This window comes from Panthera pardus, unplaced genomic scaffold, assembly GCF_024362965.1.
Source record: "Panthera pardus isolate Hobbes unplaced genomic scaffold, ASM2436296v1 HiC_scaffold_25, whole genome shotgun sequence".
In the NCBI taxonomy this organism is placed as follows: domain Eukaryota; kingdom Metazoa; phylum Chordata; class Mammalia; order Carnivora; family Felidae; genus Panthera; species Panthera pardus.
The window spans coordinates 14,450,031-14,463,492 of record NW_026526821.1 but is presented as its reverse complement, the minus strand read 5'-3'; the positions used below and the strand labels follow the sequence as shown (position 1 = coordinate 14,463,492).

At 54.5% G+C, this 13,462-nt stretch overlaps 1 protein-coding gene across 2 annotated transcripts in view; it reads right to left on the bottom strand.

Moving 5' to 3' along the window:
- SLC13A3 (solute carrier family 13 member 3) overlaps positions 1–13,462 on the bottom strand; it is a 74,326-nt gene that overhangs the window by 59,919 nt on the left and 945 nt on the right. The gene's annotated exons all lie outside the window — the stretch shown is intronic.

Genomic DNA, 13,462 nt, shown 5'->3' with positions numbered 1-13,462 from the left:
GTGGTTAATTTTTGAGCTGGGGAATGATTTCCAGGCAGACACGAGGCCACTTTTGTCCCGGTGCCCCCAGGCTTGCCCCTTCTCACTCAGCAAACGGTCTGTTCGCTGGGGCAGGGTCAGGCGCTGGCCAGAAACTGTGTCTGTGGCCATCATTCCTCCTGCGCCCCATCTCCCTGCTGGGTCGCTGCGGGCATTTTTGTCAGGGCGCTGAGCCACGGCCAGGCTCTCAGCGGGCACCGGTTGGAGGCCCCATGCCAGGCAGAGAGCTGGTCGGCCAGCCCTTCAGGGCGCAGGACTGGGGCCAGCTGCCCACGGTGGTGCCCTCCCGCTGCCCAGAAAATGCCCCTTCCCCAGGAGTGCGCAGGGCCGACTGCGGGAAGCCTCGAACTCTAGCAAGGCAGAAACCATGCCTTAAGCCTCCCGGCATATCCTCTCATGACCCCAGCTCAGGGCCCGTGCCGTGACCGGAACCTCTGGAGCCATCGCTGCTGGTGTGAGAGACCTCGAGCAGGCTGCCTCCCCATCGGAGCCTCGGTTTGCTCACAGGTGACACAGGAGCGATGGCGTCCCCGTCGCCAGGATGGTCCAGCACGCGGAGGAAGGCCAGCCCCCGAGAGGCAGGAGCTGATGAGATCAACAAGACCTGCATGGGGAGCTAGGACCCGGGGGCTGAAATCTGGGCCTGATCCCCCAGAAAGCAGAGGCCCCTATGAGTCACGCCGTTGGCATCCCGAGCCGGGGTGCCTGGGTTCGAATCCTGCCTCTATGCTTCCTGGAGCACGTGACTTGACTCTATGCCTCCGTCTCCTCATCCGCAACACAGGGATGATGGTGACGATAAGGATTTCGACTCATAGTTCTTGTCTCAAGGGGAAACTAAGTTAACGTCGGTGAAGGGCTGGGAGCGATGGATGGCAGAGTTAGCACCTCACAAAACGTCCCCCGTTACTGACGAGCTCTGTGTCTTGCCCCCTTTGCTTTTCTTTTACTCTCTTGCCCTTCGAAATGCGCGATTTCACCCCAATGATTTGTAAGGACAAAGGTGGTGATTCTAAGCGGGACACAGATATGGACCCCAAAGGGAAGGGAGTTTGGAGCAGACACACGACAGGCCCAGGGAAAAGGCCCAGCCTGGCAAGACGGGAGAGAGCCTGAGAGAGGCCAAGAGGCATCTAGGCACGAGGCCTCCATTTGAAAAGGGGGGGGGGGAATGAAGCCAGCTGCGGCTCAGGGGCACAGGCCACCGGGAGCCACGTGGTCCTGGGAGTAAACCCTCGTCCAGCACTCAACACGCTGCAAGCCTTGGACCGACACGTGTCCCTCCCGAGCCTCTGGGTCCTCGTTCGTAAACGAGGAGGCATATTACGCCGTCCTGAGAGAGCCGGGAGGGCGATCAAAGGGAACGTGGCCATGGCCCTTCTCCGAAAGGCCTGCGACGCTCTGGGCATGTCCCCTCTCTCCCCTCAGCCCCCAGTCTCTCAAAGGACTGTCCCTCGTTGCCTCAGAGCAATACCACCGCTACTCGACATGGCCACATGCACCGAACGCTGTTCCACGCCAGGCGGGTTCCCGCGGACTCCTTGTTTTTAGCCCTACCCCCAGCCCCGTGAGGCAGCCACAGCCACAACCTCTGTCCCCAGTCTACCATGGCTCAGAGAGCTTGAGCGACCTGCCCAAGGTCATACTGCCTCAATGTGAGCAGGAGAGGAGACCAACTCGGCTACCGTTTCCGGAGGCCTTGCCCCGGCCAGCCACCAAGCATGCCTCTGACACTCACTAACTCAGCTGCCTGGCACAAGACCCTGTTTAGAAACGAGAAAACAGGCCCAGACAGGTTCCGTGACTCTTTCCTCCACGTGGATTTCTAGCCAGGGGTGAAGTGTGACTCCCGCCACATGGTCTGAGCCCAGAGCCCTCGACCAGGCTCAGCACCGAGAACGACAGTGACGGTAACAGCCAGCACTGAGCGACCAACTCTGTGCGCGGCCGAGCTCCTTAGACTTACTGCGACTTTGGTTCTACACGCAGTCTGGAAGGTTCTATTAAAGAAAACAAAAGGATCCTCAACAGAAAGGCTTTCTACAAGCCCGTTCGCGCCCTCTCTGCGTCTGTTCAGTCTTGAGGATAAGCAGCGTGGACCTTGAGGGTGAGTTCCGTGTGCCCATTTTCCGGAGGAGACCGGGGCGCGGAAGGTTAAGTCAGAAACTAGCCCAGGGCGACCCAGAGGGAAATCGTGGAGGCAGCCGGGAGGTCTGGGTCTCTAATTTGCAACCAGGGCTCCCGCCTACCCTCTCCTGGGCCTGAAAACACCCAGGGAAGCAGGACCCACCCGTGTCCATCCAGGCCCTAGACGCAAGGGGGAGAAGAGGAAGAAGCGGTAGGAAGTGACCTGCCTCGGGAGACCTGAAGGCTGCAGTCACCTCACCCTCCTACCCTCCCTTTGAACTGGACTGGGTCAGACCCCTGGACTCATTAGCAGATGTTCTAACAAGTTCCAGCTCTTGGAGCCACTCATTAAAAGTGCTCCTGGGGTAGCTCGCACAACACAGCTGCCCAAGCTTCACTAACCATTCACGAGCCAGACAGACAGGTGGGGAGGGTGGGAGCCCCACGGGACCCACGAGGCCCCAGGGGCCTGACTCGGCCCAAGAAGGACAGAACACGCTGTTCCGAAAAAAGAGGGCAACGCCCACTGTGGGACCTTGGGTGGCTCTTTTTACCTCTCTGGGCCTGTCTCCCTAGCCGTCCAGAGGGCCCTTCGGTTCCCACCATGGGGCAGGGGTACACCTAAGCTTCTTCGTTTCACCCTGCTCTCCTCAGATCCCCTTCCCCACCCTGTACGAACAGAAGCCCTTTCTCCGGCTGAAGGGACCTCCGGCCTGAAGGCGCTGGCACAGGATCTGACTCTAAATCCCAGCTCGGCCCTTGAGCTTACTTTCTCCATGACCAGGGGGCCAGGGGTCTGTCTCCCGGGAAGGGCTGTCTCGAGGGCCCAAGAAGATCGTTTGATGTTTCCTGCACACCTGCCGCGCTCTGCCTCAGTGCCTTTGCACCTGCCGTTTCCTTGCTCCTCCCTTACATGTGCCCAGCTTTGCTCAAGTGTCATTTCCTTCAGGTAGTCGTTCAAATGTCCCTTCTCAACGAAACCTTCCTGACTCTAAAACTGCATTGTCCACTTCCCACTCCCCTTCCCCGATTTTATTTCCCCGGGGTACTTCTTCTTATCCGGCATATCTTAGATCTTACTTATTTACCCGTTGTGGGTGTTTTCAATGTCTCCCCGTCTAGAACGTCGGTTCCACAAGTATAAAGACTTACGACTATTTGGTTCACTGCCACGTTCCTCTGGAATGGCAACCAGCATGCAGTAGGTGTTCAATGAATAGTGTTTGACTGAACGTATTCATCACTCGTGGACAGGGCCTGGCACACAGGAAACTAGAAATACCCGTTTTTATTCCGTATTTGTTGTGGACACATTTATTAAGCACCTACTGTGTGCCAGGTGTGGGAAGGTGCATCGGTGAACAAGACAGGGTCCCCGCGATTTCAGGGCACTTTACTGGATACGAAGCTCTTGGCCCTGGATCCTCACCATGGCCCCATGCGGTAGGCAGGCCCCTGAGACAGATCAGGACACCGAGGCGGGCAAGTGCTCCCCCCACTCCCAGAGCAAGTTCTTGGCCATGCTGGCATCCATCCCGGGTCAGCTGAGGCCACGTATTCCCTGCAAGCACTACTTTGCCTCACTTCCTTCAGGCACTGGGGGTCTGCCCTGCTCCTCACATTCTCAGGTCTGTTTCCCATCATCCCACCCCTACTCTGGTCCAGCTGGCCCCGCTCCAGGCATCCTGGGGGCCGGTGTGGTGCATGACGGGGGGAAGCTGGCCCCTGCCGCTGAGGCCCGACCTGTGGAGTTTCCAAGCCCCTTTTGACAATGACCCTCCACTGCCCACAATCCCTCACTTCTCAGGCCTCTGGGGCTCCAGGTTTCAGGCCAAGAATAAGAAAAAGACGTTTTTCTCTGATAAGCACTAGCTCACTTAATATTCTCGGCAGCCCCTGGGAGAGGAACTTATTCCATCTTACGAGGAAGGGAACAGAGCTCAGAAGACGCAAGAACCCACACAGTGAGGAAAGGGAGGAGGCCAAGAGGATTCGGGAGCAAGCCTCACTTCCCGTGAAGCACTTCCAGACCTCCGGATTCGTGGGCTCCTTTGTAAACGCGAACGCTATTAAGAATACACAACTAGCAAACGTGAACGTAGCACCTCCTATGTTCTAGGCACAGCCGAAAGTTTCTAAGGTGTATGAGCCAATCTTCACAGCACCCCTATGAGGTGGGTCCTAGCAGTGTCCTCATTTTACGGAGGACGAACTGAGGCACAGAGTGGCTAAGTCACCTGTCCGAGGTCACACAGCCAGGAAGGGGTAGAGCGAGAAGAGTCCAGGAAGTCTGGTTCCAGGGCTCGTGTTCTCATGACTCTGCCCTCGCCACCTCAGAAAGGGATTCTGGGGGCGGGCACCCCAGCCCAGTGATCGTGGGTGGACCCATTTTCCAGAGGATGAAAGCCGAGGCCCGGAGGAGGCCCAGGCCCCACCGAAGAAAAAGGTCAGGAGCGGGAAACGGAGCCAGGCCTCCCGGGTTGACGGTCGGTTCAGCGGGGGTGAGAAGGTGCTCTCAGAATGGGACTCAGTCCCCGGGGTCCCCTGGGTCCCCTACAAGAGGTGGGAGCCGACCCGTGGGCAGGGTGCCGCACCAGGCATCTGCCGTGTCCTCTGGGTCCCCACATTTCACGTCCCGGTCCCGGGCGTGGGCGCCCCTCGCACACACACCCCCCCCACCCCCCAGCAAACCGTCTACACGTCTGTGTTTGGGGCTGGAGCAGGGAGGGGCAGGATTTGTCTTCCTTCACCACCCCCCCTTCTGTTCCAGGCCCCCGGCCAGCGGGGAAAGCAGCTTGTCAGGAGAGAAAGGTGCAAGCAGCCTGTGAAAGCTCGGGGACAATTGAGGCTGTGGGTGGCAGTGAACAAGGGCTTCCCTTGTTTCTCCCAGCCAAGGCAAAGGTGGCTGTCCCCCGCCCGGCCCGCCGAGAGTCCCGAGGGCAGAGGGGACAACGGGTCAGCTCCGCCTGCCTGGAGCTGGTCTGTGAGCTAGGCTGGGTGGCCGGGGTTTCGTCTCGCCTGGAACGCCCTCCATTTCCAAACCCTCTCGGCCCCGTGAGGCCGTCTGCAGCCAGGCCGTGTGCCCACAGGCCAGCACTTCCCCTCGTGGCCTTGGCACGTGACCGCGCCTGCCTCACAGGCTGGCGGGGGGTGGGGATCAAAATAACAAACACACTGAAGGCAGGGTTCTCAAGCCCCGCACCACCGACGTCTGGGGCCCGAGGACTTAGTCGTGGGGCGTCCTGGGCACGGGGGGATGTTTCGCTGCATCCCTGGCCTCCACCCGCTAGATGCCAGCGGCAACTCCAGCACAGCTGTGACAACCATTAATGTCCCCAGACTTCGCCAGCCGTCTCCTGGGGAGCAAAATGCTTGAGAATCCCTGATTTAAAGCGTGCCCCAGAGCCTAGAACGTAGTAGGCGATTTGTCCGTGAAGTCAGCCAACGTCTGTCGAAACCTTCACAAACATCCTCGATTATCATCATACCTGCGTATAGAGAAAACGGGAGGCACAGAGAGGCCAAGCGACCGGCCTAAGGTTACACAGCCTATGAAAAAGCCAGGATTTAACCCGAGCGGTGAAAGCCAAGCTCCTACATGTCATGCTTGACCCCCTGTGTTCGTTCCTGTCTTCAGAGAGCTCCCCGAGAGACTTCTGAACTCCTACTTGGGTGACAGGTGTCTCTTGGGAAGCTTTTCCTGATGTCCCCAACAAGTCTAGCGCAGCAGTCCCTTCCTTACCCCTTGCCTCCACTGGACCACGAAGGAGTGTGGGCTTTCAGCCAGGTAGACCCAGGCTCAAATGCCAGTCCCGCTGCTCATTCAGTGACTGTGAGGTGTTGGCAAGTGGCTTCGCTTTTCGGCCTCGACCTGCCCGCTTATAAGATGGGTCCATTACCCCTGTGTCACCCATCGTGCCTAAGAGCACCGACTCTGGAGCTAGAGTGCCAGGGTTTGGGTCCCAGCTCTGCCACCCCCAAGCCTTGGGAGCTCGGGCAAGTGACTAAACCGTTCTGTGCCTCAGTTTCCTCGTCTGTAAATGTGGACGATAACAGCACCTGCCCCGCAGAGCCGCAGGAAGCATAAATGTGCTAGCTAGCGGATCTTGAGTGCTTTGAGCCGTGCTGGAGAGGTGTTGGCTGTGACTCTTAGGAGCCTCTTGGGGAACAGAAAAGGGGCCATGAATTAGGCCTGTGGGGCAGGACATCGACAAACTTGAATTCGTTTCCTGCAGCCTCCCAGGGACCAGCACATTCCCGTAGGAGCGCTTAATACGATTGAAATCAAACCCCACTTCCTGGCCCACCCTGGTCTGTGCCCCCACCCCAGGCCCTTTTCCAACCTCTTTATCGACTGGGGATCACCGTTCGGTCCTGTGTGTCGTGCTTCCCCCGACCCGACAACACAGGCTCCTTCCCCTTCGTTGCCCCTCGCCTGTAAATTTCAGGGACAGGCAGCAGGGCCAAGAGCCTGGTACCCCTATTATGCAGATAACGGTAACAGCCAGGCTCCTTTATTGAGCACCTACTATGCATCAGACACCTTCAAGTCTTCCCAGCAGGTTGGTGTCATTATGCCCACTTTGCAGGTGAGGAGATTGAGGCTCAGGGAAGGGAAGGGACTGGTCAGGAGGTGCTCTGAACTGTGGCCTTGTGCGTCTCTTTCCTGATGCGTCCTAGCCAGAGAGGGTGACTCGGGAGCGCGTGCGTGACTTGGCTTAGGCCCGGCCGTGTCCGGCCTTGCTAAGGTGCTGACTTTGTGTCTTCAGGGTCTGGGGGGTGTCAGAACATCCTGCTCATCAGTCCAGAGGGCACTGTCCTGTTGAGTCTGGTCAGGGGACGATCTTGCTCCCTGCTGCATCACCAGGAATTGCATCGGCCTGTTTACACACCTGGCTGGAGCTCCAGGAAAGTGGAAAGTTGGCCGGGCCTCAGAGGAGCAGTTCCGAGGCCCAGGGGCCTGTGTGGGCAATGGGTCAGACCCTCCGGGAGAGCGTGTAAGGGCACAGATGAGGGTTCTGGGGCCACCGGGCTGGGAGAGGCCGCGAAAGCCCCTCCAGGCCCTCTCCGGGCCTCAGTCTTCCCAAATGAAAAAAAAAAAAAAAAAAAAAAAAAGGAGAGCTGGGAATACTGGTTCCAGCTCCAGTCTTCCACAAATGGGCAGCAGTCTGCGGTTTTTCAAAGTGCCTGTTTTCCAGGGCGCCTGGGTGGCTCAGTCAGTTAAGCATCTGACTTTGGCTCAGGTCATGATCTCATGGCTCACGGGTTCGAGCCCGGTGTCGGGCTCTGTGCTGACAGCTCAGAGCCTGGAGCCTGCTTCGGATTCTGTCTCCATCTCTCCGTCCCTCCCCTGCTTGTGGTCTCTCTCTCTCTCAAATATAAACATTTGAAAAAAAAATTTCAATTAAAAAAAAAGTGCATGTTTTCTGAAATCAGAGATACCTGGGTTCAAATCCAAATTCATTCATTCACTTGTTAACTGAGTACCTACTATATGTCAGATGCTGTCCTAGGCACTGGGGATGCTGTAGGGAACAGGCCATTCCCTTACATAGTCTAGCTGGGGAGGCAGACGGGGAACATATAATGACCATTTCAGATTGGGATGAATTCCACGAAAGAAATAAAACAGAAGGCTGGTTTAGAGAGTTGTTTGGGGGGTAAGGAGGACAAGCGTTCTTGAGAAGGAGTAATCAAGGGAGACTCCTCAGAAGAGATGCTATTAGAGCTAAGATCTGAATGACCAGAAGGATCCAGAAGGATCAGGAAGATCAGGGGCAAGGGCATACCAGGCAGAGAAGACAGCAGGTGCAAAGGTCCTGAGGCAGGAACACGCTCAGTAGGTTTGAAGAACCCAAAGAAGGCCTATGAGGCCGGACTACAGCGAGGGGAGAATGTGGGAGATTGAAACAAGCATGTCTTCTAGTCTCTGAATTTGATGCTCTGACATCTTGGGACCTTGTTAACCCTGGAAGTTCAGCCCCTACCAGGGCTAGCTAATTCCTAGAGATAGTAAACAACGAGTGTGAAGGATTTTTTGTTTCCTCTGTTAGATAGGGAGGTCAGGGAAGACCTCAGGGAGGTTCGTCTTTGAGCAGAGGTGAATGAAGTGACAAAGGAAGCCTTGCAGATAGCTGAGGAAAGACCAATTCAGACAGAGGGTCTTTGCAAGTGCAAAGGCCCTGGGGTGAGAGCAATTTTGAGGTATTTAAGAAAGAGCAAGGTCAATGTGGGAGCAGAGGGAGCGAGGGGACCAGAGCTCCTGGTTAAATGCTCAATAAATATGAGCTGTTCTTATTCTTTGTTGAGGGCCCACAGAAGACAGAAGGAAATAGTGTCAGATGAAACATGATGGCTGGATCAATGGACAAAGAGAGGGGAAGGAAGTTCACCCCACCCTGTCACTCACTCACTCTGGGCCTCAGTTCCCTCTTTGCGGAAGTTGAACTAGAATGATCCCCAAGTCCTGAAACATCGTGACAGTAGCTGTAATATCAGCTGACATTTACTTAAACATTTTTTTAAAATGTGTATTTAGTTTTTGAGAGAGAGAGAGAGAGAGAGAGAGAGAGAGACAGTGCGAGCGGGGGAGGGGCAGAGAGAGAGGGAGGCACAGAATCCGAAGCAGGCTCCGGGCTCCGAGCTGTCGGCACAGAGCCCGACGTGGGGCTCGAACCCACAGACTGTGAGATCGTGGCCTGAGCTGAAGGTGGACGCTTAACCCACTGAGCCACCCAGGTGCCCCAACAGCTGACATGTATTGAGTGCCTACTAAGAGCCAGCACTTGGCGAAGTGCCTCAAGCATATGAACTCATCCCAGTATGATTAGACCCAATCTCCGTATGAGTAGACTGAGGCTTAGGACTGACCATTTCAATGCAGCTCATTCCGCCAAACACCACAAGCATCTCCCCTTTTCCCCTCCCCCAATTAGCCTCAAAGATCCCTCCAGGAAAAAAGCGTGTAAAGGACAGAACGCAAAAGAAACAAAATTTATGTGTGTCTGAGATGCAGTTTTGCACATGAACTTATTCGTCATCACGAAACCCTGGGAGGAAAGGACTATGAGCAAATCCATCTATCAGGTGGGGAACCATTTCAGTGGGGCGGGGTGAAGACACTCTTCGGATTCTTTCCTCCCTCTCGTTCCTTCCAAAACAGAGTCTCAGTTCGGTACTGACTTGTCTTTACCACCTCCCTTGACCGCTTGCCTCCCTGTGCAACACAGAGAGGGCGGGTCTCAGGCCCTCAGCTTCGAGCGGGCAGGAGGATACAGCCAGAATTCACCAACACGGCAGAGTTATTTATTGCTACTTTTCTTCTATTAGTCATTTGTGATCCTGGTTTTCCCATACATGGTCTTGGCATTAAGTTTCCTTTTTAAGTCACTGTATATAAGTTTTTCGAAAAGGAGGGGAGGGGGAGTAAGGCAGTAGTAATGTAAGAAAGAAGGGGGTGGTGACAGGAATATGGTAATACTGAGCGGGGTAAAGGGGATCTGGCAAAAATGTTGTGGGTGGTATTTGGATGACGGAAGCTAAATCAGACCTTAGTCCATTTGGGGGGTTCCCTGTCCAAGCTCTCTGGGTTCAATGAGAGGATACAAATTAAAAGCAGCAGGGCACTATCTGGCCAGAGAACTTTCTCGACCCACAGGGCGGGGTCTGTGGGGTTTTCTGGGAAGCCCCTGTTAAGGGAAGAGTCAGGGTCTCTGAGAACCCCGGCCATCCTATCTTCCAAGACCCAGGACCAAGAGAAGTGACCAAAATAATGTTCAGTAGCTGTGTGACCTCGGGAACATTACCTAACTTCTCTGTGCTTTGTTCTCCTCATCTGTACTAATGGGGATCGTCATTACTCCCTCTTCTTAAGGCGATGGAAAGAGTAAATACACTAAAATTTGAAAGGCGTGTAAGTCAGCAAAGGGTAAGTGGGGAAACATTTTGACAGTTATTAGAAACCACACTACGTGTGGTGCCCCACGGGACAATTTCTGTATGTTCTCTTAATTGAGTCTTGTAAAGCCCTTGGGAAGGGTGTGAGTCCTCACTTCACAAATGAGGGAACCAAGGCTCAGAGATGCAAAGCCTCCAGTCTCAGAGTTTCAGAGCCAAGACCCAAAGGCAGGTCTTCTCGGTGGTTAGGCTGGTGCTCTGTCCGTCATTTGACTTCTCTGGGTCTCCGTTTCTCCAGCAAAAGCACGGGAGAGGTGACACATGCCTTGAGCACTGAATTTAAAAGCAGGAAGTAAGGGCACACGCACAGTATATGATTTCACTGGGCCCAATAATAACCAGGGAGGACGGTGGTCTTGTGGCCACACTGTCAGTGAAGAAAATGAAGCCCAGAGAAGTAAAATGACTTGCCCGGGGTCACAGAGCAGGCATGTGGAAGGGGAATCCAGTTCTGATTCCCAAGACTCCAAACCGGGAATGAAATGACCATTCTTCCTCATAACCCACCTAAATGCCACCCACAAGAATTAGGAAAATGCCAAAGGGCCTCTGACCTTACACGTGTACTACCGTTGCCTAAAAACTTCCACCATCTCAGAACAAGTCTGCTGCTAGCCAGACTTGATACCTTTGTGCAAATTAGGATGGGGCGGGGGGGGGGGGAGCTCTTCCTCAGGCAGATCTAGAACTGCACCAGGATACATCGCTTGGCAGGTAAAGTGCAGGGTGGTTCAATCTCACTGCCGACCCGAGGCCCCTTGCGCAGTGCACAGCCTGTGCAACAACACAGCTTGTAGCAGTCCTGCCTAGAATATCCCCAGACTCCTCTTCAAAGTGTCCTTAGAAAGAGTCACCTGTGAGTACCCACTACAAGAGCTCATCCTGGCCACCTGGTCAATCTGGCTACATTTGCTTTCGGTGGGTGTGGGTTGTAAGGTAGGAAAGGGGGCAAGACTTCCCTGCAAACACATGGGGCTAGCGCTCCCTTGCCAGCTGCCTTAACAGCCTCATCTATCCCCACTGGCCGCCCAAGGCCAGTCCCTAAACTTCCCTCTCCCAGAATGGCCACTCTTGGAAGATTTTGGGGTGGTCCCTCCAGCAGCATCCTGACCTCCTAAGTCTCCAGCCCTGTGGTAGCAAGAGCCAGGATCTCCAGTGGAACTGGAAATTGCAACCACTGCATTCCAGAAGGGCATCCCACTCCTTTCATCCCTGCTGACAGCATTCCGTTCCAAGCCAGGAGGACATAATGCAAGAATTGTTCCCCCCCTCCCATCCGCTCTTCAGATTAACCCTGACCTCCCCGCAGACCGGCTCACCAGCCACCGGGGGAAACAGGTGCCTGAGGGCCAACCCTGTCGACCACACAGACTCCCAGAACATCAGAGGAGTGGTGGCTGGGAGCCAGCATCAAGACCCAATGAGGGGGAGATGGCAAATGCCCAAGCATCTCCATCGTTTTTCCTGATATCTGCAAAGTCTGGGGGGAACCCATGTGTACAACATAACCTGCACTGGTGCTGGTTCCAGAATTTCCATGGGACAGAGGCTCCGAAGTGGCAATGTGACGTTGGGAGTGGGAGCGGACACCAAGGACACTTGCCTCGAAGCTACATTTGCACAGCAAACAGAAAGTTTTTGTTAGCCGCCCCCTGCCCAGGCTTTGTTTGGGGAGGTTAGCACAGGGTTGAAACTGGTTAAGATTACTACAGAAATTGTCTGGAAGCTGTGTTTGCCTAGCACACCCACTCTTTGCTTTAAACGTCTGCCCCAGATCGATAAAAACGGCCATGTTCTCTGTTCAATGTTCTCTAAGGATGCGTAATTCACATTGCACAGCAGGTTGAGAAACATGTCAGTTACTAGCCAAGAATAAAATAATGATAAGTAAGTAAGTAAGTATATCATTATCAGGGGTGAGGCTTTGAGTATGGGATACAGATCTTTGAGGGAGGCTAAGACCCCCCCCCCCCAAAGAGCCAGACCTGCCTCCTGGGAGGCCCCCATTTATCAGCCACTTAAACAGGCAGTGACATCTCAGGCCACACAAAGCGTCCCCACCAAGATCTGCAGGGAACACGAAAGACTTATTCAATCACAACTGAAGAAAGACTATACAGTGCAATGAGGAGAAGTACAAACCCTGCATTCTGGCTCTGTACAGGCTGTGTGACCTCGGGCAGGTCACCTAACCTTGCCGAGGTCCATTTCCTCAGCTGGCCAGTAGGGAAGCTAACAGAACTGTCTCCCTGGGTGCGTGCACATTATATAGGACGATGCCTGAGAAGCTCTTTGCACGGCGCTTGGCACATACTAAGCGTTAAGCACTCAACACAACACCTTACTTATCAGGCCTACCACCCCTGCAGAAGGTTACAGGCTCTCTGCACCTGTGCACGTTAGGATTCCCATGGACGTGGATTCACCTCGAAGCTTATGGAGCTTAAGCTTCTGAGCCCCTCCCCAGCCCTATACTGAATTTTCTCTTCGTAAATCTGTGTGCTTTTTCTTAAAAGGCACTTCTCAAATACTGTATGCTTCAGGCCCCATAACCCTTGGATCCGTCCCTGAGTTCATGGATGTTGCTGGAGGGCAGAGCAGACAGAAGCCTGCAGAACCCCCTCCTGAGGAGAAAGACCCTGGGTGTTTCTGTCTTTTCTTCCCTGGGACTCCACCTGGGACATCACAGACCCCATCCATCCTTCCCCTAATGATGCCCCATAAAGTGAGGCAACTTCCTCGCTCAACCTTTCACATCAATTCTCAGAAGCCAGCACCACGAGGGCCCCATTTTACAGACAAGGAAAGTGAGACCCAAAGAAGAAAGGGGGTTGGACTAAGATCCTGAGGTCAGCGCCTGGCTGGGAACGGGACGGTTTTTGAAAGTGACGTAATCCTTATTCGGGCATTTGTTGTCTTTCTCTCTTCTATGTCAAAAAAGTCGAAGCGTTTAGGTAATTCCACACTAAAGACCATGTTTGTACATTAGTTCTGGGTCTCTCTGGCACCAACTGGTATCACCTCCTCACTCCCTGTGCCCAGGGAGGACCCCTTCCTCCAGGCAGCCCTCTCCGAATACCTCTCCCAGCTCCCCTGGTCTCTGCTGGCGGGTGCTGGGTGATGTACCACTGACACCCTCTCTCTGCTTTTATTTTTTATGAACATTTAGTCTCAGGTTGAGAGATAGTGAAACAACTTCCTGGAGGTAAGAGCCTTGTCCTATGCCCTCCCGTGACGCCCCAGAAGGGCTGGGTACCAGTGAGGGACGCAATAGGGACCTGTGACACCCATCTTTGCCCAGCCCCCATTGGTGTTGACTTTCATCATGACATTCCCGACC